A 23,823-nucleotide genomic window follows, 5' to 3' on the forward strand; every position below is an offset into this window, starting at 1 on the left:
GTGTGTCTAAACTATACCCCTCTGCCGACAGAGGGATGTAGATTAGGCACAGAGGAGGAGCTGTTCTACCAGAGGAGAAGCTGTTCTACCAGAGGAGAAGCTGTTCTGGATTTGGTTTTAACAAATAGGGAGGAACTACTTGAGAACTTGAAAGTGGAAGACAGTATAGGGGACAGTGATCACGAAATAATAGAGTTCATGATCTTAAGGAAAGGTAGAAGGGAGACCAGCACAATTGAGGTAATGGATTTCAGGAAGGCAGATTTTGATAAGCTCAGAGAACTTGTAGTTAAGGTCCCATGGGAAGCAAGACTGAAGGGAAAAACAACTGAGGAGAGTTGGAAGTATTTCAAAGGGACGTTGTTAAGGGCCCAAAAGCAAACAATTCCGCTGTGTAGGAAAGATAGAAAATATGGCAAAAGACCAGCTTGGCTTAACAAGGAGATCTTGCACGATCTCAAAATAAAAAAGGAGTCATATAAAAAATGGAAACTAGGACAACTAACAAAGGAGGAATATAGGAATATAGGAGGAATATAGGAATATAGGAGGAAGACCAAGGACAGGGTAGGCCCACTGCTTAGTGAGGAGGGAGAAGCAGTAACAGGGAACTTGGAAATGGCGGAGATGCTCAATGACTTCTTTGTTTCGGTCTTCACCGAGAAGTCTGGAGGTGTGCCTAACGTAGTGAATACAAGCAGAGAGAGGGTAAGTTTAGAAGATAGGATACACAAAGAACAAGTTAAAAATCACGTAGGAAAGTTAGATGTCAGCAAGTCACCAGGTCCTGATGAAATGCATCCCAGGATACTCAAGGAGCTGATAGAGGAGGTATCTGAGCCTTTAGCTATGATCTTTGAAAAATCATGGCAGACAGGGGAGATTCCAGAAGACTGGAAAAGGGCAAATATTGTGCCCATCTATAAAAAGGGGAATAAGAACAACCCAGGAAACTACAGACCGGTCAGTTTAACGTCTGTCCCAGGGAAGATAATGGAGCAGGTAATTAAGGAAATCATATGCAAACACTTGGAAGGTAATAAAGTGATAGGGAATAGCCAGCATGGGTTTGTGAAGAACAAGTCATGCCAAACTAATCTGATAGCTTTCTTTGATAAGATAACGAGCCTTGTGGATAAGGGAGAAGCGGTGGATGTCATATACCTAGACTTTAGTAAGGCATTTGATACGGTCTCGCATGATATTCTTATTGATAAACTAGGCAAATATAACTTAGATAGGGCCACGATAAGGTGGGTGCATAATTGGCTGGATAACCGTAGTCAGAGAGTTGTTGTTAATGGTTCTAAATCCTGCTGGAAAGGGATAACAAGTGGAGTTCCTCAAGGGTCTGTTTTGGGACCCGTACTGTTCAATATCTTCATCAATGATGTAGATATTGGGATAGAGAGTACGCTTATTAAGTTTGCAGATGATACCAAACTGGGTGGGGTTGCAACTTCTTTGGAGGATAGGGACATAATTCAAAATGACCTTAGCAAGTTAGAGAAATGGTCAGAGGTAAACAGGATGAGGTTTAATAAAGAGAAATGCAAAGTGCTCCACTTAGGAAGGAACAATCAGTTCCATACATACAAGATGGGAAGCGACTGTCTAGGAAGGAGCATGGCGGAAAGGGATCTAGAGGTCATAGTGGACCACAAGTTGAATATGAGTCAACAGTGTGATGCTGTTGCAAAAAAAGCAAATATGATTCTAGGTTGTATCAACAGGTGTGTTGTAAGCAAAACTCGTGAAGTCATTCTGCCGCTCTACTCTGCACTAGTTAGGCCTCAGCTGGAGTACTGTGTCCAGTTCTGGGTGCCACATTTCAAGAAAGATGTGGAGAAATTGGAAAGGGTACAGAGAAGAGCGACAAGAATGATTAAAGGTTTAGAGAACATGACCTATGAAGCCAGGCTTCATGAACTGGGCTTGTTTAGTTTGGAAAAAAGAAGATTAAGGGGGGACATGATAGCGGTTTTCAAATATCTAAAAGGGTGTCACAAGGAGGAAGGAGAAAATTTGTTCCTCTTGGTTTCTGAGGACAGGACAAGGAGTAATGGGCTTAAAGTGCAGCAGGGGAGGTTTAGATTGGACATTAGGAAAAAATTCTTAACTGTCAGGGTGGTCAATTATTGGAATAAATTGCCAAGGGAGGTGGTGGAATCTCCCTCTCTGGGGATATTTAAGAACAGGTTAGATAGACATCTGTCAGGGATGGTGTAGACGGAGCTTGATCCTGCCTTGAGGGCGGGTGGCTGGACTCAATGACCTCTCGAGGTCCCTTCCAGTCCTATTATTCTATGATTCTATGATTCTATCGCTATTGCAAATGAAGCAGGGATTTAAATATCCCATGCTTCATTTGAATAGAAATGGATGCCGCTTTTTGCCGCCGCGGCACTTTGCTGGCAAAAAGAGGCAGTCTAGACAGCGATCGGTTGACAAGGAAAGCCTTTTCTGATCGATCTCTTATGCCTTGTGAAACAAGGTTTACAGAATCAGTTGGAAAAGGCTTTCCTTGTCGACTGATCCCCGTCTAGACTGACGCTTTTCGCCGGCAAAGTGCCGTATCGGCAAAAAGCGGTGTCCATTTCTATTCAAATGAAGCGCACGATATTTAAATCCCTGCTTCATTTGCAATAGCGATGTGCCTAATCTACTTCCCTCTGTCGGCAGAGGGGTGTAGTTTAGACACACCCTTAGTTGACTGAACTGGTTACTTTCTCCAGCTATGCCATGGACTGTCTGCCATACACTGGCTGTCTTTAAAAACTGACACTGTCGTTTGTAGAAGAGTTCCCCATTACAGAGCTTTCTGTCTCCACCTAGGAATTTGTATGGTTCTGGTCACTGCAATATGCAAGGAGAGGGACTTTTTCAAAAGAAGTTGCAATTGGTCAAACCCTCTTCACACTGATGTCAGCAGGAGCTTAAGCCACGGACTGTTACTAAAACTCAGTGGAGGGTTTTTGGCTGGCTAGCCCCAATATCAAAAAGAAGGGGAAGGGTCAATGAAAAATCATTACCCTGAGCTGAACAGTCCCCAGGACAATGGGAAAGTCCAACACTCCAGGTTAGCCTGATTGGCAGGGCGAGCAGGCTAATAAGGGAGTTAGGAACCAGGGAGGCAGGGGTCCTGTCCTCATGTGAACTGGATTTGCCGGGGTCAGACAGAGGGGCGCAGAGATAAGTAGAGAGCAGGGGCCTGAGCAGAACTTGCCACCCAGAGAGTCAGCGCAGACAGCAGATCCATGCTGGGAGCAGGGCTGCAGCGACAGAGCCGGAGCAGCAGTCTGGGAGCTGGAGGCAGCACAGCATTGTATGTAGCTGGGTGTGGTGAGCAGCAGGGGAGAGGCAAGGGGGGCTCTGGGCAGAGAGTCCAGCACAGGGAGATGCCCTTAGCCAAGAAGCCTTACAGGCCAGACTTGGAGGGGGATTATAACCCTGGATGAGACTGGGAAGAAGATTCTTGCTAGCCAGAGCCTGAAGCAGGGTTGGGCAATAATTTGTAAAGGGGGGGGCACTTGACAAATTTATCGGGTGGCCATGGAAGGGGTGGGGACTCAGGTGTAAGGGGCAGGAGACTTTCAGTGCTCCCCTACCCACAGACCCTGATTGGCCCGGAGGGGGGGGGGAGGAGGGAGAGTGACTTTTTGCCCCCACCCCATCCTGCAAGGGGCACGTGGTACCTAGAGTGAACCGCCAAGCAGTCCCTTCTGGTGCTGCGCACCCCTGGCGGGGGGAGGAAACTTCACGCGCTTCCCCGTCCCCAGGTCTCATTGGCCTGGGAGCGTGGGAACAGCAGGGTGGCCACAGGCCAGAATCAATCTGCTTAGCAAGCCAGATCCAGCCTGCAGAGGCTCTTTTGTCCACCCACTGGCCTGAAGGCATGTGGCCACCATCAGGGCACGTGTCCAATCCACAGCATCCCTGCAGCACCACCAGTGCCTGAGAAGGAGACCTGGGACCTACAAGGAACAGACTGTGAAGAGTGAGGTGTTTTCCTTTAACTTTGCCCATTTTTTTCCTTATTCTTTTAAAAAATGATTGCTGTTTAATAAATTGTATTTGCTATGAACTGTACGTAACGATCAGGGGGTCAGGGAAGTGGCCCGTGCAGAGAGAATACCCTGGAGTGGGAACACCCTTGCTCCTGCCCTAGAGGACCACAACAAGGTTGGGAGTCAAGCCCCCCAGGAATCCTGAGCCCAGCATTGTTGAGGTTGCAAGGTCTCTGACACACAGGACAGTGGAAAGGGCGTCCTTGAGTTCAGGGAGGCCTTGGATAAAAGGAAGCAGAAGCAGGGACTTGGATCCTTTTGCTAGCCCATTTCACCATTGTAATGCAGAAGCCAGGGAAGTCCCCCTCAATAGCAGGACCATTCCCCCACTTACATTAGGTCAGCGCAGAGTGCTTCTGAAAAACCCTACCAACCATGCCTTTGAGTTGTCTCTGAAGACAGCAGAACATTTCAACACAGTAAACTTCAAGTGCAATCCATTATGCATGGAGTCATTTATTTGGCAAGTGAATAATACACATCAGTATCTTGTCCCCGCTCTTCTAGTATGGCTTACATCTGGTCTACACTGGCACTTTTTGTTCCCAAAAACTGCCTCTTGGCAACACCACAATGAGAACGTACACACCATAACACAACTTTTGTTGGGAAAAACACTCAGATTTGGCAACAAAAAACTTCCACCCGAGAGAGACTTTTTGTTGACAATAAAGGGAGGGAAAAAGACAAGAGCCACTGTGGACTCTGCTGTTTGCTTTGTTGATACTTTTGCCAGTATCCTACAATGCCTGCCCTATTGGCCGTGTTCAGTGTTTTGTGGTTTCTGCTGCCTTGCAGGCATACACCCCTCCACTTTCAAAGCTGCAGAAAGTATCTGACCACTGAGTGAGCTGCTCTGTTTGGGGAACAAGCAAAGAACAAATAATCGGAATGCTTCTGTTCTGTTTTGCTGGGAACATAGCTGCAGGCTGACTGCTGCTGCAGGGGAAGGGCTGAAGAGACTGCTGTGCTGGTTTGACATTCCTAGCATGGAGAGCTCACACAGTTACGAGAGAATCCCAAGAAGCAAGGGATCAGCTCTGTCTTGGATAACACTGCACAATGGGATGCTTACCCACATTGCTTTGCTCTGTCAACAGGGTGCTAGCAATGCGGCTATGAAATGTCGATAATGGGAGGCAGAAAACCTGGTTTGACAGATTTTCACTTTTGGAGACTTTTGCATGTCGACAGCACTTTCATCACCAAACCTTCTCAGTGTAGACACAGCCTTAGCTAATTGTATCAATTCAAATCCACACATGCACTATACTTCTCCTGTGACTGTCTATCCAAACATCCTACATATAAGCACAAAACACTCTCAATAGTTGAATCCCTCTTGGATTCCTGCATACCAATCCCTCTCTACTCTGGTGCAGGGGATTCTTTAGCACCAACTGCTAAAACCTAGAGAAGTCTGCCAGTCTCCTGGAGCAGTGTGTATGACACCACGAATGTTTTCATCACTTCAGCACCTGCATTCTTAATGGTTCAGCAGGAATTCCAAGCACATCACAGCTTCAGCTGCCTCTGGGTAACTCCTCCTCTACCTTCCCTCAGTACCTCAGCTTCAGGGCTGCCGCTTTGTCACAAATCATCACCTGAGCAGCCACTTCCCCACAAGTTGTGGGCATTACTCCTGCCAATCTCAAGCAGGGCAGGGGCCTCCTCCTTTCCAAACCCATCTTGCGGGTTCCAATCTGGTGCTCTTGCCACGCATTCAAATCCTCCAGTTTCCAACTGTGTATCTGCCTGCATGCCTATTCCATTTCTTCTGACTCTTCCTTCCACCCTCCCCCCAAACTATTCCCTATCACTACTCAGAGACATGTTTCTATAGCAACTAAGCACAGGCGTTGTTCAAACCATCATTGCACAACTTACACGTAAATGGTCTGCTTGCCAGTTCTGTACAGTATGTACTGCCCTGTGTTTGTAGTTTAGGGTATAGATCCCACATTCCACACATGTTGCACAAAGAGATTAGAGGGCAGGTTTTACAAGATCTTCAGCTATTTTCAGGTGCTTCAGTTTTTAGGTGTCCAATCTGACAGACATGCAGCCTGAATTTCAAAGGTTACTGAAAGCACCAGGAGCTTTAAGCGCTCAGCACCTTTGAAAACCAGGCCCTGGGTGTCTCGAGAGATTTGTTCTCGGCTGCACAGTGAGTCTATGAAAGACCCGACACTAAAATTCAGGAAGTCCTTGGTTTCCAGATCAGTGATCAGTCCACTTGACTTTTGCAGGCAGTGTGGTTAAATAGAACATAGAATTATCCCAGGGCTGAGAGCCGGCCCAAGCTACGGGCTGACCGGGCTACCGCCCAGGGCACCCCACTGAAGGGGGCGCCGCGGCTGGGCTGGGCAGGGGTGGGACCAGACATGCACCACGCGCCTGGGGCGCATGAATGGCTCAGGCCGGCTCTGCTAGGGCTGCTCCTACCCCATTCTGAGACAGTGTTAACACACAGCAGGAAACCACACAGAGACACTGACCTGATCCTCCTTAGTCCGGTATAAACAAGAAGTAACTCCACTGGCCTGAAAGGAGAGTCAGTCCCATCACGTGATCAGAGCAAATCCTATTGGCTGAACTTACTCTGAAGGAAGGACACAAATAACTCCTAAGAACATTTTGTTTATAATTAACGCTGTCATACACTACACCACAAGCAAGATGAAATAGGGGCTAATAGACTCCTAGGGTAGAGGCCTCCAATTCAATTTCCCTTAGAGCCAGAGCCAGTCCTCAAATCCTCCTCGCTGGCCACCCCTCTCTGGCAGTGGCTCTGGGGGAAAAACAATCCCCATGTGTTCCACCACCCCCTGTACATCTCCCAGCCCCCGCCCCGGCTGGCCTTTGCACATTCGCCTCCTAAAAGAGGCAAGGCCTTCCCTTGCCTTGTACCCTGCTGGGAAGAGATCAAGAAAAGGAGCCTTCCCTGAATTGTAGCCCATCATCTGATTTCAAAGCAACTAGGTTTATGTCTCTGACATATTTGGTTAAAATGTTCACTCACATTATTATTTTTTATTTCTTTTTCCATGCACTTCTTCTGCATGTCCTGATTCTGGATGGGCAGAGGAACTGTGACACAATGATATAAAATCTCAGTGCTACCACTGGCTAAGATAGGGGAAGGGATGCTAGGGGGAAGAGAGGCTAGTGTAAGAGGGCAGAGCTGGGGCTGGGCTTGGCAGAAGGGTACAGACAGCCCTCCTCAAGGTTGCAAGGCCAGACTGAGGATCTGTAGATGGCCCAGTCACAGGGTATGGCTACATTACGTAGCTTTTAGCAATAAGGCTGTGTTGACACGACCCTGTCACTAGAAGTTGGCGCATGTGAATGCTTTTTATCTGTGCTTTTGCTGACAATATTTTTCCACCCCCCAACAAGTGGGTTTCACTTTGTCAGCAGGAGAACACTCCTGCCACCAAAGCAGCATTCACCCATGCACTTGCCATAACAAAACTTTGTTGGTCATGGGAGAGGGGGTGGTTAAACACTCATGAATGACAAAAGTTTGGTCAAGCAACTGAAAGTATAGACACAGCCTTAGTGGATGGATGTTGACTTCTGCAGGCCTCAATGTCTGTGTGTTTAAGCCTCTTTTTTTGTTTTTGTTTTTTAGAGAAACACCTCCCACCATATCCCCATTCCCCACTTTGGTGTTTATTAGCTACAGGCAAACAAGAGACATGCACTAACACTGCCTTCCATTGACACTTCCATGCTTAAAATAGGCCAAGGGTGGGTGGAAAAACAAGACTCTGTCCAGGGAGGGAGAAAAGGCAGTAGGGAAGAAAATCCAGAACTAGGACCAAGATGGGATAACATACCAAGGACAGCAGAGATAACAGGAGTCAGGGCTCTTGGTTGCCCAGTCGCCCTTTTGTGCAATCTGATACCACACTCAAGCATGTCAGAGTTAAAAGTGGTACCCTGTTAATGAGCTCTCCCACATGATCTTTCAGCTACTGAATCTGCCCTGACCAATCTCAATGCTATTCAAGTTTCAAGAGACAGGGACTTCAGAGATACTGAGGACAATGTGAACCAAGACAGAGCAGCCATCAGTGGCTACAGGAAGAGACAGACACTTAAGCCCAATTGGTCAAAGATAGTGTCATAATGCTTCCATCTCAATCACACCAAAGCTTCACAAGAGCTCAACATCTTCTTGAATGGAGAATGACTCGTTCATGATCCAAAGCCAGTATATCTAGGAGTAACTCACATGCTTATCTACCTCAGGAAATCAGCTGAGATGGTTAAGAGCAGAACCAGACACCTAAAGAAGTTTGTAGGCTCAAATTGAGGAGCTAATAGAAAATATTGCACAGCTTGATGTTTTATTCTTCCCGCTCAAAACTGGATGATGTATAATTGAATCAAATTAGGAGAACAACAGGGACTATGAAGCCAATATACCCCCAAATGGCTACCAGCCCTAACAGCCTACCTCCTAACATCAGTTGTTAAGGAAATTCTTTGCTTAATTTGACAAAATCCAGACAATACTGCAATTCACACTTTTCAAAGATCTGTTAGAGGCACCTTGCCACTGGCTCATCAACAAAAGACCAATCTGGACTATGTTACCAATCAGCTCTACAGTGGACACTGCCACATTGTGGTGAACAGAATAGGCACAAACTGCTCCCTTTCTAAAAAATTCCTCATCACTCAGGGCATGTCTTCACTATAGGCTGGATTGATTGGAAGCAACAGATTCAGCAGGGATTCATTTATCACATCTAGTATAGATATAATACATCAACCATCGAGGGCTCTCCTGTTGGTTCCAGTGCTCCACCAAAACAAGAAGAGTAAGCCAAGTTCATGGGAGAGCATCGGTTGTCAACTTATTGCAGTGAAGGTAACGAAGAAAGCAGATCAAAGAATGTTGTCTTCAGCTACATTATTCGCATAACTGAAGTACTGTAACTTAGCTCGATGGCCCACCGTAGTGTGGACAAGGCCTCAATCTGATGAGTGACATCCTGGCTTCATGCTGTAATACTCTCAAGCAAGCTTAACCATGTCAAGTGTGAGGTGGCCAGGTGTGAATGACAACTCCTGGGGGGACACCCTATGCATAGCCGCAGTGTATCGGGAGTTCTGGCACAATACCTGAACAGCTGTTCATCTCATACAGGCTTATCAGAAGCCCTTCCCTGACTTGACCCTGCTTACCCAACATTAGTGAATGTCTAGAACAGTGGTCCCCAACCTTTACAGGCTCCCGGGCGCCCGGGGGTGGGGCCACTCACGCGCTGGGCACCCGGGAGCGGGGCCGCGCGTCCGGGAGCACACCAGGGGACTGGGATGCCCTTGCACCCGGTGCCATCATGTGCCCTAGGGCCGGGGCTGGGGCCGCCCGAGCGCCTTGTGCCGTGGGTCCGGGGCCGGCGCTGCCGCCCGAGCCGCGTGCCTGGAGCCGGCACCGGCGCCGCTCGAGCGCCGAGTGCCCACATGTGCCCTGGGGCTGGGGCCACCCGAGCGCCGCGCACTCGGCGTCGGTGCGTGTTGCGCGCCTGGGGTCAGTGCCTCCCGTGCGCCGCGGGCAGCGCCGGCCCAGGTTGTCGGCGGGCGCACACAAATGCCCCGGCGGGCGCCATGGCACCCGTGGGCACCGCGTTCTAGACCAGTGGTCCCCAACACGTCTGATACTTACTTCAGTTGTTCTGAGGCTTACACCGCCCCCCCATACCTCTGATTTACCTTCTTATTTCATACAAAGATTATAACAAACTGGAAAAGCTTTCAGAGAAAACCAATAGTAAAATAACTTAGATTGTATGGGAACCTGACCACCAGATTCCTCTCCACCCCTAGCATCAGGATCAAGAGTAGGGATGGGTTTTAAGTCAATGGGGACTAACATTCTGCAATCATCCTATTGCAATCATCACATGGCTATTCACAAGGCATCTATTAAGCTTTATGTGGCTACTCAGACGCAGCCAAGAAGTTTTTCCTGGCAGTGTGTTGCGTGAAGATCATCTAGCCCTTAAAAAAAAACCCTCAAAGAAGAAAATATAATAAAAGTACACAAACCGCCTACGCTCACCCCAAAATGCATCCAAACAAGGATCTATACCAAAACCACAGAAACAGTAAACTGACTACTCATAGGTGTATGCTTATTTATATGTTCAAAATACACTATAAATGAACTTTCTGGGTTTAATATGAGTTTTTTGGATGCCATGCTCTGAATAAAGGCCTTTAGTCTTCTTGGAAAGGAAGTGTCAGTAGAGTACCTATTCCTTCAATATTCATAGATTCCAAGTCCAGAAGGGACCATTGTGATCATCTAGTCTGATGTCATGGATAACATAGGCATAAAACCTCCCAAAATAATTTCCAGAGCAGGTCTTTTAGAAAAATTTCCAATGTGGATTTAAAAACGGTCAGTGAAGAAGAATCCAGTAGGGATGTTAAAACAGATAACTGGTTTTATCTGTTTAAATAGTGCTTAACTGGTTAACAGTTTTAACATGGGGTCTACTGCCCAGTCGTGTTGCAGCTGCAGCCTTAGGTTCCCACCACCTGTCCCACCAGCCCTACCACGGCCAGAGCAGCTCCGGCCCAGTGTGGCTCGTTGGCAGAGTTAATGGGAAAAGGCTGGTTAACTGGTAAGCATATCGATAAGCCTCAGGCTAGCCAGTATGTTCACCAGTTAATCAGTAAACATCCCTAAAATCTACTTCCATCCTCAGTAAGTGGTTGCAATGGTTAATTTTTTCCCACTGTTAATAATTTATGCCTTATTTCCGCTCTGAATTCATCTAGCTTCAACTTCCAGCCTTGAGATCACATTACAGTTCTCTCTGCTAGACCGAAGAGCCAATTATTAAATATTTGTTGCCCTTGCAGGTACTCGTAGAGACATTAATAAAGTCACCCCTTGGCCTTGGTTTGTTGCTCTAAGACAGGTGGGGAACCTATGGCCTGGAGCTTTCCTGGATCCAGCCTGCAAGCTCCCTAAGCCTGCTGTGGAGGGGGAGCCCCAAGTCTTATGGGCCCAATCAAGGCTCTGCATTGCATGGAAGCACTCTTTGCAGGCAACCCCTCCCCATCACTCCCATTGGCCAATGGGAGCAGTGAGGGGCAATGCTCGCAAGGAATATTTCTCTGGGATGCACAGAGTCTCCTGGGGACTGTGCCAGGTAGGCATCTTAGTTCCTTTCCCCCCTCTGTACTCCCTTTTCGTGCCTAGATCCCAAGCCCCCAACCTGTTCCTGCAGCCTCCCTCCCAGACCCACACCATAGCCCACTCTTGCAGCTTACACCTCCTACCCAGATCCAATACCCCCATCCCAGTCCACTCTTGCACCTCATACCTCCTACCAAGACCCTGCCTCTTCTCCCCTCAGCCAGCTCCTGCACACTTCCACCTGCCCAAACCCCTAAGCTCTTTCCATTTTATCAACATTCTTCTGGAATTGTGGACACCAGACCTGGACATAATATTCCAGCATCAGTGGCACCAGTGCCAAATGCAAAGATAAAATAACCTCTCTACTCCCACCCTAGACTCTTGGTTATGCATCCAAGGATTGCATCAGACCTTTTGGCCACAGCTGTGCACACGGAGTTTACATTCAGCTGATTAACCACCAAAACCCCAAATCTTGTTCTCAGCTGGAATCTAATACTGCAGCATGGAACAAAACACTCACGACATTTGTGAAAGCATAGACAGCAGAAATTAACAGGAAAGGCCTGGTACACAAAGGCAGATCTGAAACAAACTACAAGAGGTAGTGGCACAGGTTCAAAGGGCCACAAACGGTGTTACTCCCAACAGAACAGGACTGGCTCTGCCAATGATTGCTTAGCTATTCTTCAAGTCAGAAGTGTCCCTGTCTCCCCAGCACGACACTGCCACAAGGTCCACAATTTCCTTAAACAGACCAGCGTTAAACCCCAGGAAATTAGTCGGTATCTTACATGGTTCATCCTGGAAGTCTATTAGCGATAGGCCCCAAATGTTTATGTCATGGGTCCAGACAGGAACATCATCCTTTTTTAGAGGTTATATGGATCTGGGTTTTGCTCAAAGTCCATCTTCAAGCACCTTTCTGTCCTGTATGTACTTCCCCTTTCTGCCTATATTATATTGTCTGAAGAGTCAGTCACTATACCATTTATCCCACATGATTTAGCTGGAGAAATGAGGATTCAGGAAGCTCTAGAATTCCCCCTGTTAAATGAGGGGAAAAGAGTAAGACCTTGCTTTAAATCCAATGTACTGATTTAAGTTTTAGAAGCATGTTTAGCTGATCTTTGAGATATTAGCATCATGGATTTAATTTCAAATCATTAGATTTCCTAAAATAGACCTTCTGAAAACTGCTTTGATTCTTTTGAAGTGCTTTCCACCATTAAACAAAGTACAAAAGCACTTGACATGTAGCAGCACATTTCTTTTGCAATGCCTACAGAATAATTAGCATTTTCCTTTCTAATATTCTGGTTGAGAAAGTTCTGGTTAGTAAGTGAATTGCAAAATTTCCTTTTCCTAAGAAGTTTCCCAGTGAATAGTCCAAACCCTCAGCAAAGCAAGAATTGTCTTGCATATTTGATAAATCTTTATTACTAATTTTTATTGAGACCAAGACCAGGTCTCTCAGGATCCACTAGTGCCATCTGTATAAATCAAGAGTCTTTATCTAGATGTCCTGGCCGTAACTCCAATAACCCAAACCTAAAATCTTCCCTTTCAGTTTCAACTGGATAAGGTTTCCAGTCACAGACTCTTGTGTGGGTGCTCATATATTACAGCAACGCTGCTCCTAAAAATATCAACACTGCACTTTCTACAGTTGCCATATTTTACACCAGACATGGATGAATTGTAGTGGTGGATGAAATATTCCTGACAAAGATGATATACACTATTGGCCTACTTCTGAAACTTTTACTTGTATTGAACAGAACTTTACTTCCCAAGCAGTGTCACCAATATTAGCAGAACTAATCAGGGACCAGAGTACTACTCAACATGACAAAAGATCCTAAATAAGGGACCAATACTACAGACTTACTCATATGAATAGAGCTATTGCTGTAAGAGACAGATGTGACAAAGCATTTTAGAATGAAAAGCACAAAATGTAAATGCAATTTATTATTATTTATGTCACAAACAACCTTCTAAACCATAAAAGTAGCAGGAGTAGATTCCATAAGGTCACTGAGTTTTGAACTGATAGGATAGGATCTCTTAGTTATATAACTCATTTATGGCAATTTCCAGCATGCAAACTTTCAAATCACCCATGTTCACACAAAGTCCCACATCAAGTCTCAATTCTAGATCATATCATCAAAAAGTCTCCCATATTTCTACAGCAGCAGTGATGCGATACATTCTTCTACATTCTTTAAACAGAATACAAACTGAGATATACAACCAAAATGATTCATCTGTGACAAATGAGAAATGGTATCTCAAAAAACCAAAACATCAAGAGGAAACTGCTGAAGAACTCCAAACTTTTTTGGAGGTAAGAATACCAAATCAATCATAGAATCATAGAATGCTAGGACTGGAAGGGACCTCGAGAGGTCATCGAGTCCAGTCCCCTACCCCCATAGCATGACCAAATACTATCTAGACCATCCCTGATAGAAATTTATCTAACCTACTCCTAAATATCTCCAGAGATGGGGATTCTACAATCTCCCTGGGCAATTTATTCCAGTGTTTAACTACCCTGACAGTTAGGAACTTTTTCCTAATGTCCAACCTAAACCTCCCTTGCTGCAGGTTAAGCCCATTGCTTCTTGTTCTATCCTCAAAAGCCAAGATGAACAAGTTTTCTCCCTCCTCCTTATGACATCCTTTTAGATACCTGAAAACAGCTATCATGTCCCCCCTCAGTCTTCTCTTTTCTAAACTAAACAAACCCAATTCTTTCAGCCTTCCCTCATAGGTCATGTTCTCTAGACCTTTAATCATTCTCGTTGCTCTTCTCTGGACCCTCTCCAATTTCTTCACATCTTTCTTGAAATGCGGTGCCCAGAACTGGACACCATACTCCAACTGAGGCCTAACCAGCGCAGAGTAGAGCAGAAGAATGACTTCTCGTGTCTTGCTCACAACATACCTGTTAGTGCATCCCAGAATCATGTTTGCTTTTTTTCCCCAACAGCATCACACTGCTGACCCATATTCAGCTTGTGGTCCACTATAACCTCTAGATCCCTTTCTGCCATACTCCTTCCTAGACAGTCACTTCCCATTCTGTGTGTGTGAAACTGACTGTTTCTTCCTAAGTGGAGCACTTTGCATTTGTCTTTATTAAACTTCATCCTGTTTACCTCAGACCATTTCTCCAATTTGTCCATGTCATTTTGAATTATGACCCTATCCTCCAGAGCAGTCACAACCCCTCCAAGCTTGGGATCATCTGCAAACTTAATAAGCGTACTTTCTATACCAATATCTAAATAGTTGATGAAGATATTGAACAGAGCCGGTTCCAAAACAGACCCCTGCGGAACCCCACTTGTTATACCTTTTCAGCAGAATTGTGAACCATTGTGAACTGCTCTCTGAGCACGATTATCCAGCCAGTTATGCACCCACCTTATAGTAGCCCCATCTAAGTTGTATTTGCCTAGTTTATTGATAAGAATATCATGCGAGACGGTATGAAACGCCTTACTAAAGTCTAGGTATACCACATCCACTGCTTCTCCCTTATCCACAAGACTCGTTATCCTATCAAAGAAAGCTATCAGATTGATTTGACATGATTTATTCTTTTCAAATCCATGCTGGCTGTTCCCTATCACCTTGCCATCTTCCAAGTTTTTACAGATGATTTCCTTAATTACTTGCTCCATTATCTTCCCTGGCACAGAAGTTAAACTAACTGGTCTGTAGTTTCCTGGGATGTTCTTATTTCCCTTTTTGTAAATGGGCACTATATTTGCCCTTTATCAGTCTTCTGGAATCTCCCCTGTCTCCCATGATTTTCCAAAGATGATAGCTAGAGGCTCAAATACCTCCTCTATCAGCTCCTTGAGTATTCTAGGATGCATTTCATCAGGTGACTTGCAGGCTCCTAACTTTTCTAGGTGATTTTTAACTTGTTCTTTTTTTTATTTTATCTTCTAAGCCTCCCCCGTTCCCACTAGCATTCACTATGGTAGGCATTCCTTCAGACTTCTTGGTGAAGACTGAAACAAAGTCATTAAGCATCTCTGCCATTTCCAAGTTTCCTGTTACTGTTTCTCCCTCCTCACTGACCAGTGGGCCTACCCTGTCCTTGGTCTTCCTCTTGCTTCTAATGTATTTATAAAAAGTCTTCTTGTTGCTCTTTATTCCCATAGCTAGTTTGAGCTCATTTTGTGCCTTTGCCTTTCTAATCTTGCCTCTGCATTCCTGTGTTGTTTGCCTATATTCATCCTTTATAATTTGTTCTACTTTCTATTTTTTATATGACTCCTTTTTTATTTTTAGATCATGCAAGATCTCGTGGTTAAGCCAAGGCAGTCTTTTGCCATATTTTCTATCTTTCCGACGCAGTGGAATAGCTTGCTTTTGGGCCCTTAACAATGTTCCCTTGAAAAACTGCCAACTCTCCTCAGTTGTTTTTCCCCCTCAGTCTTGATTCCCATGGGACCTTACCTATCAGCTCTGATCTTACCAAAATCCGCCTTCCCGAAATCCATTATCTCTAAGGGTATGTATACACTAGCCCCCTAGTTCAAACTAGAGTGGCTAATGTAGGCATTCGAACTTGCAAATGAAGCCCGGGATTTAAATATCCCGGGCTTCATTTGAATATTCCCGGGCGGGCGCAGTTTTTAAATCCCCTTAGTTCAAACTGACTGCCCGTGGCTACACACGGCAGTCAGAAATTAATCCAAACTAAATCCTTAGTTCAGATTAACTGTTACTCCTCCTGCAATGAGGTGTAACAGTTAATCCGAACTAAGTCGTTAGTTCGGATTAACTTCTGACTGCCGTGTGTAGCCGCGGGCAGTCAGTTCAAACTAAGAGGATTTAAAAACGGCACCCGCCCGGGAACATACAAATGAAGCCCGGGATATTTAAATCCTGGGCTTCATTTGCAAGTTCGAATGCCTACATTAGCCACTCTAGTTCGAACTAGGGGGCTAGTGTATACATACCCTATTTTGCTGTTCTCCCTTCTATCCTTCCTTAGAATTGTGAACTCTATGATTTCATGATCACTTTCACCCAAGCTGCCTTCCACTTTCAAATTCTCAACCAGTTCCTCCCTATTTGTTAGGATCAAATCTAGAACAGCTCCCCCTCAGTAGCTTTTTCAACCTTCTGAAATAAAAAGTTGTCTTCAATGCAGTCCAAGAACTTATTGGATAGTCTGTGCCCCGCTGTGTTATTTTCCCAACATATATCTGGATAGTTGAAGTCCCCCATCACCACTAAATCTTGGGCTTTGGATAATATTGTTAGTTGTTTAAAAAAAGCCTCATCCACTTCTTCTACCTGGGTAGGTGGCCTGTAGTAGACTCCTAGCATGACATCACCCTTGTTTTTAACCGCTTTTAGCCTAACCCAGAGACTCTCGACACTTCCGTCTATGTCCAGCTCCACCTCACTCCAAGTGTGTACATTTTTAATATATAAGGCAATGCCTCCTCCCTGTTTTTCCTGTCTATCCTTCCTGAGCAAGCTGTACCGTTCCATACAAAAATTCCAATCATGTGTATTATCCCACCAAGTTTTTGTGCTGCCAACAATGTCATAACTATACTTATTAGTACTTCCAGTTCTTCCTGCTTATTACCCATACTTCTCGCATTTGTATATAGGCATCTAAGATACTGATTTGACCTTGCCTTGACCCTCTATTCTCTCTGCCATTATAGCCCACGCTCCCTCCCATTTCCGACCCATCTCCCAGGTCTCCATGTTCTCCACTTACCTGTGGGCTTTGCTCACCTGTCCCCGTCGAACCTAGTTTAAAGCCCTCCTCACTAGGTTAGCCAGTCTGTGTCCAATGCATCTACCCTCCCCCATGCTACCACTCTTGCCAATCATATTACCAGCTAATGAGAGTTATTGTATCAATTCCAGCATTAGGTAATAAATATCTGTAGCCAGTAATTGTCAAGCTGCCCTCTTTCCTACAACCCACATTAAAAGCAGACCATTTAGCACAACAGATGCAATAAAACCTAGCATTTGTCTTATTACAGAAAAATAGATACCACATCCAAATCTTGGTCACTTGGTCAAAATCAACCCGGGCAGGTTCCCCTATATCCCAGACAAAAGACTTCAGATGTTTGTGGCATTCCCGTGTATGTTTGTGAGAACTCAAACCGTATACTGTTTAAGTGCAAAGGAAAAGTGTGCTAAGCATCTGACTTACAGGCAGACAGAACTGACAAGACGGGTGTCATTTCTGCAGTGCTGATGGAATTGCTTTTTCTCATTCTATTTTCTTGCAGAGATGCCAATTAGTTTCTTGCATTGTCAGCGTCTGGGTCATTTTTTTCTCATAATAAATTGGACTTGCTCTCTGCAAGTTTGGGTACTAGATGAAAGTATAAAACATCTCCATCTCCCCATCCCCCACCAAAGAGTATCTTTATACTAGCACTAGCTGGAGAGCCAGTATGTGAAATATAATCTTATTGTTTGTCCTGGCAATACAATGATTCTAACACAGGTCACCTCTATATCTTTTGAAGTGTCTACTATTAAAATAGGTCATTGAATCAGTGGTTCTGGCCATCCTCATGATAAAAATTGTTATTTTCTGTCCTGTGGCAGCTGGTTTTAATGAAAGACCTGCCCACCTCAATCAGTGCATACACTATAGGTGATATTTACAATCCTCAGATGTCTGCATGGTCCCTTCTGGAGCTGCAGACACCAATCTGAGAGTCTCTCTGATGTAGCACTTTGAATCCTTGTTGCACAGGTGTAGCATTACACTGTGGGGCTGTTAAAGCTCCCCTGACATTAACAAGCTAAAACAAACTGATATATGAGCATGAGCCTAGGATTCAAACTCTCTTAATACATGACAAAATGCATGCGACACTCCAGTTTTGTTTATATATTCCTGATAGGCACAGAATACATAACTGCTGTCATTAGGTGGAAGCTCCTACGAACCATTCCAGTTGCTCCTTTGTTTCATTAGAACTCCTTTCCCACTGCCAGAATCCAATGCAAATAAGGTGAGCAAAGACAGCCTTATGTAGGGTCTCACGAGCATGAAATTGTATTTCAAAGCCTACTTGAGCTTCTGGGTTTCAGCTGTGCTAACATATGCTCCCAGGAGAGATGGGGAGAATCTCTTCATAAGTCTATTGGTTTTTAAAAGAAAAAAAAACAGACCACAGCTGCTGAAATGATAAGCAGCTTGTTAGCCATGTTCAGATGGAGAAGGTCTCAAGTGGAACAGCTCTACCCAAAGGATTACATGCTAGTGCAGTACTTTCTTCTACATATACTCCAGGGAAGCAGGATGAACTAGTGGTTAGAGCAAAGAGCATGGTTCTCTTGGTGGTCTTATTACCAAAAAAAATAAAATATCTGGGCTTCTGTGTGAATGTAGGTAGGTCATTTTGGTATTATGGGCCTCTAATTTCTGCAGCTGTGAATACTGGATTCTACTGGAAACAGATGCAGATTTACCTGGAGGCACAGTAAGTATTGAAATCCTCTGAAAAGAGTTAATATCCCATGAACTGGAACAACACATGAGTACAGCAGTCTTTAGAGAAAGCTAGAGTTCCATCTAAGTGTACAAACTACTTCCAGGACTTTCAAATTAGTACAGGCTGAACCTCTCTTAACCAGGACACTCTGGTTAAAGTTTTTTTCAATTACAAACTAACACAGTTACCCCTCTGAAACAGCTGCCATTTTGTTGCCTACTCACCCAAACCAGCAAGGTCCCTTTGTAACTTTTTACAGACTACTATAGACTTAACTATCTTGAGTAATTTCATATTCTGCAAATTGTGCCGCTTTTTTGCTGGTCATCCCCTTTCTAGATCATTTCTCAGTATGTTGAATAGCACAGGTCCCTGGACAGATCCATGCAGCAGAAAGGGGGCACCACAGAGGTAACACAGCCCAAGAAAACACTCATGTTCCAATCCTCTACATCAGAGCAGAGTCTGTGTAGGGAGCTCCCCAGCTTCAGCACTCACTATCTATATTGTAGCATGACCGTGCTTTCTGATGGTGGGTATCATCATTCATATTTTACAGATGGGAAGATGAAGTGCAGAGATGAGGCCCTCAAGGTCATATGGCATCCAGCACTTGTACCTCCTACTTTCACTAGGCCACCAGTCCTCTAATATCCATCTCCACAAACAGTTTTGCTGGCTTCCTCTGTCCAAGGCTTTGGTTTGCTTAAAATGGAGTTAGGTCCCATCTACATGTGGCCAACCAAAGGCCAGGAGTGCTGAAACCATACAATAAACTTCCCTTCCCCCAATAACATGTGGGTTATTAGGGGTCTGCAGATGAACACTTGCTAACTCATCACAAGGTTCTTTTTCCTCAGTCTGCCATTCACTAGGATTATTTTCTTCTATGTAATAATCAGCAGCTGACTTCATCATAGATTAGATCAGCGTCTGTAAAGCATTTTGAGATGAACAGCCAGAGAGCACCAAACAAGTGTAGAATGACAATTAGAGCAGTTTGGGAATTTTCTATAAAATTTCTCAGTTGAAAATGCCAATTTGCCAAAACAGAAACTATTTTTGGGAAAGGGATCTTCCCATTAGGAAAAAAAAAGGGGGGGGGAGATCTTCCAATTAGGGGAAAAAAGGGGGGAGGGAGTGTCAAAATTACATAGGGTTCTATTTCTTTCTTTTTTTTTTTAAACCCAAAATGTTCTGGGTTTTTTGGTCTGAAACTTTTTTCATAATTTTAGTTATTTTTAAAGGTGGAAAAAAAAGTTTCAAAGTATTCAAAATAAAGGGACCAGATCAGAATTTTTGTATTTGGATGTTCAGCTTGCGAAAATATTTGAGATTTTTGATTTTTCAACCCATTTGTGATGAGAATTTTTCCAAATCTCATCAAATTCTCACAGGACAGGTAAATTGGTTTTCAACCACACTCAGATGTCTCCCTTTGTACCTGGTTTGTAGGTGAGAACAAAGTCCCATAGATCTGCCAGCAGGTCACCTGGTAGTGATCTATGGGACTTTGTTCTCCAAATCAATTGATAAAGTGGGATTCACCCATGAAAGCTGATGCCCTAATAAATCTGTTAGTCTCTAAATTGCCACAGATTTTTACAGATACAGACTAACACAGCTATCCCCTCTGAGACTATTATAATGCAAGAACCACTCAATCTGTTTATTTAGATCTGGGTTCAGGGTATCAGATTTGCATTTTTAATTGCAGCTCAGTGGTTTCTGTTTTTGAAGTTTTTCTGTCTGAGAATGGCAGCTTACAAGATCAAAACTGTATGCCCAGACAGGTTAAAGTGCTCCCCCACTGGATTCTGGATGTTGCCATTCTTAATGTCGAATTTATGTCCATTTATTCTTTTGTATAGAGACAGTCCAGTTAGTCCTGTAGCTGGATCTCCCCTCCCCTAGCCCAATTTGCTCTTTCAGGTACAGTCTGAATAGTTTCCCTGTAATGTCGAGCAGTGGAAACTCCCCAGTGATGTTAGATGCTTGCTTACAGCCATACTGCTCTATAGAATCAATTGAATGCATGCTTCTGAATAGGTAACCTGTCAATGTATGAAAAATGCACGAGGAAGTGTGGGAGAGAAACAGCCACTCATAAAGCAGTACAGTATATATTATCTTTTACTACAAGGAAAAATCCTGCAAAGTGCATAAACTGATGTAATGGCGGCCAGGTGTAGCTCTCCTTGGAAAAGATGTAACAGCATGCCAAACTCGGGACCAGACCGGAAGCAGAAGAGCCCTCCCGTGGCTCTGAAGGGACTCAGAGGACTCTCGTTGACTCACGGCTGTTCTCAGGATAGCTGTAGCCTGGCCAGCCTCAGATGCCAGAAAAATCGAAAGTAATCTACATCATGCCCACAGCCTGCCTCCAAACTGCCAGTATGATTGTGGTGTGTGTATGAGTATTGCCGTACCATTAAGAATCTGTACCAAAGAACACACTTCAGTGCTGCTCTAGTTCACCCTTCATCTGAGCTTATTCCTTGGCTGGTTCCAAGGACAGGTAACAAGCCCTAGGAATGTTGAATCCTTTTTCTATATATGCCACTCAAAGTGGAAACTTTTGCGCTTTGAACCTATGGTGGAGGGCATTAACTAAAACAAGAAAGCTGTGGCCAGGTATGAGTAGAAGAAACACTATTCTAAGAGAACAGCAGCAAATAAATCAAGAGGGGGAAAAGGTCAAAAGCATGATCAAAAGAGTCACCATCCTGAGTCCATTGGAATATTTTATGTGAAATGGAAGACGTACATTTTCCTTGGCAGCGTAATTGTGAATAACTGGCACAGGAGGAGTTTGGAGCAGCACAAGGCAAAATGCAGTGTGTATTATGAAAAAATAAACTTATTTCAGTCGATGGATACACTGCAGTAGCTATACATCTGCCCCAGTGTGTGCATGTGTTCTGGAAGTTTAGGTATTGGAACTGTCAGGTACTAATGGATACCACAAAGTAGTAAAAAAATGACGTTGAACTTTACTTGCAGCTCAGATGTTCATCTGAACAACCCAGACATGGCTACCACAGGCAACCGCCATCTCCTTTTGCCTACCTTGTCCAATAATTGACGAAGGGTCTGATCTTACTGATCCTAATACAATGGGTGTTATGGGAGGCCACCTTAGTCAGGGTTTGCCCCAATGAAGCTGATATTAACGCACATCTACTTTCTCCCTTCTTCATTCCCAAAGCCCATTGTAATGAGAAAACATAATTTCAGTGGCCTTGTAGGTTTGCTATAGCTATTTTCACAATGATCATCAAAATAGCAGTGATGCTATTTAGCTGTGGATGATTAAATACTTAGTCCACTGAAATTGGACTAGGAACGGACGTTCATCTGGCGTTCCTCTGATTAAAAATCGACTGGACCATAAATCTGCCCCCATGTTAAAGCACTCTGGGGACGCATTAGGGAAAATACAGTAGCCCACTAGGGCTGTCTGTTTTAAAGAGATTTCAGAAGCAGTAAATCTCTACACAGCAGGTAGAGATGAGGAGGAAGCAAGCTTTGTAGCTGGTGGGTTGGGAAGGGGGAGCACAGTAGAAATCTTGTCTGGATAGAATCACTGAAATCTGTTGCTTCCAAAGCTGTCCCGGAGATGGTATCTTAGAAGAACACTAGTGCTAGAACGAGAGAGGGGCACCAGTTGCAGGGCACAAGGCAGCTCAATGTGTGGTTACAGCCCATTTGGTGGTGATCCTCATTTTTCCAATCCAGAGGTGAGGCTGCAGGGACCACAGGCAGCAAGATACCATGATCTCTCTCAGTCCTACAGAAAGACCCCGTAGATTCAGGAGGACACCTGGCCAGTTGTCAGCATAGCCCTTAGCTGAAAAATCTTTATCCATCCATATTTTGCAGCATTTCCATGGAATGCAATTCCAGACATGACAAGGGTCACAAGCAGGAGAGGATGAAAAGGATGTAACCTGTCTTGACAGGAGGAGAACCGCCTCACCAAGTCTGGACAGTGAGTCAGTCCTTATTTTGCTAACAAGTCCACAGGAAAGGTCATGTCATCACCCAGACTACAGGGACCAGTGCTGAGAGTTGGTTTCATTCTGCCACGTGCTCAGGATAAGCTTCTATGATAAATATCACCTGGGTGCCAAGAAATATCATTGACTGATTGATGTGAGACAACCTGCCATTTTAAACAAGCAAGTACTTTGAACTCACAGAAGAAGGTGAGAGCAGACATACAAAAGACAACAGGGTCTATGATAAGCCAAAAGTTTCAGAAGCAGGACAGACGGATTCTATTCCTAAATCTGCCACTGACAGGAGGTGGGAACTTGGGCAAGTCACTTAATCTGTGCACGCCTCAGTTTCCACATTAAGATAAGGATACTCTCCTTTAGGAAGAGCTTTGATGTTGGCAGACAACACATCTTAGAGAGGATATAAATTAGAAATACCTATGACCTACAGAATATCACTGGCAACACTGTAGTTCCTAGCTCAGCTTCAGGCTCCCACCATGATCACAGAATCAGAAATGAGAGAGAGAAGAGGCCTACTGGAACTATTAGCTCATTGCCAGCGCTAGTGCAGCATGGTTCTCTGCAACCTTCTCCAGGGCTTGTAAAACAACACAGGAATCATAGATTCTAAGTGTATTGTGTCACCCAATAACGTAGTTATATTTTAATCTCCTGCATTTGTGGAATAGCACGGGAATGAGCTACAGAACGTCCTCGCTCTTGTACCTGAAAGGAGGGCAGGTTAGAACAGAAGAACAGGTATCCTGGGTCAGACTAAACATCCATCTAGCCCAGTATCATGTCTTCAATAGCCAATCCCAGATGCCCTAGAAGGAGTGTACAGAACCATCAATTAATTCCTCTTCTGTCATCTAGGAGCAGCCCTAGATGAGCTGCCGGCAACTGGCACCCTAAGTGAAATGCGTGATTGGCGCCCCCACCTCCAAAGCCCTCAACATCTGTTTATCTCAGTGCCCTAGGTGACAACCTAGTTTGCCTGTATTGAGGGGCCACCACTGCTGTCATCCGTTTCTAGCCTCTGACAAACAGTGGCTAGGGACACC

The 23,823-nt window shown here is 44.6% G+C and overlaps 1 protein-coding gene across 10 annotated transcripts in view; it reads right to left on the minus strand.

Moving 5' to 3' along the window:
- Nucleotides 1–23,823, minus strand: part of MAPK4 (mitogen-activated protein kinase 4) — a 162,105-nt gene that overhangs the window by 87,414 nt on the left and 50,868 nt on the right. The window lies entirely within an intron of this gene.

The sequence above is a fragment of the Pelodiscus sinensis genome, chromosome 6, assembly GCF_052426305.1.
Source record: "Pelodiscus sinensis isolate ZL-2025 chromosome 6, ASM5242630v1, whole genome shotgun sequence".
Taxonomy (NCBI): Eukaryota; Metazoa; Chordata; order Testudines; family Trionychidae; genus Pelodiscus; species Pelodiscus sinensis.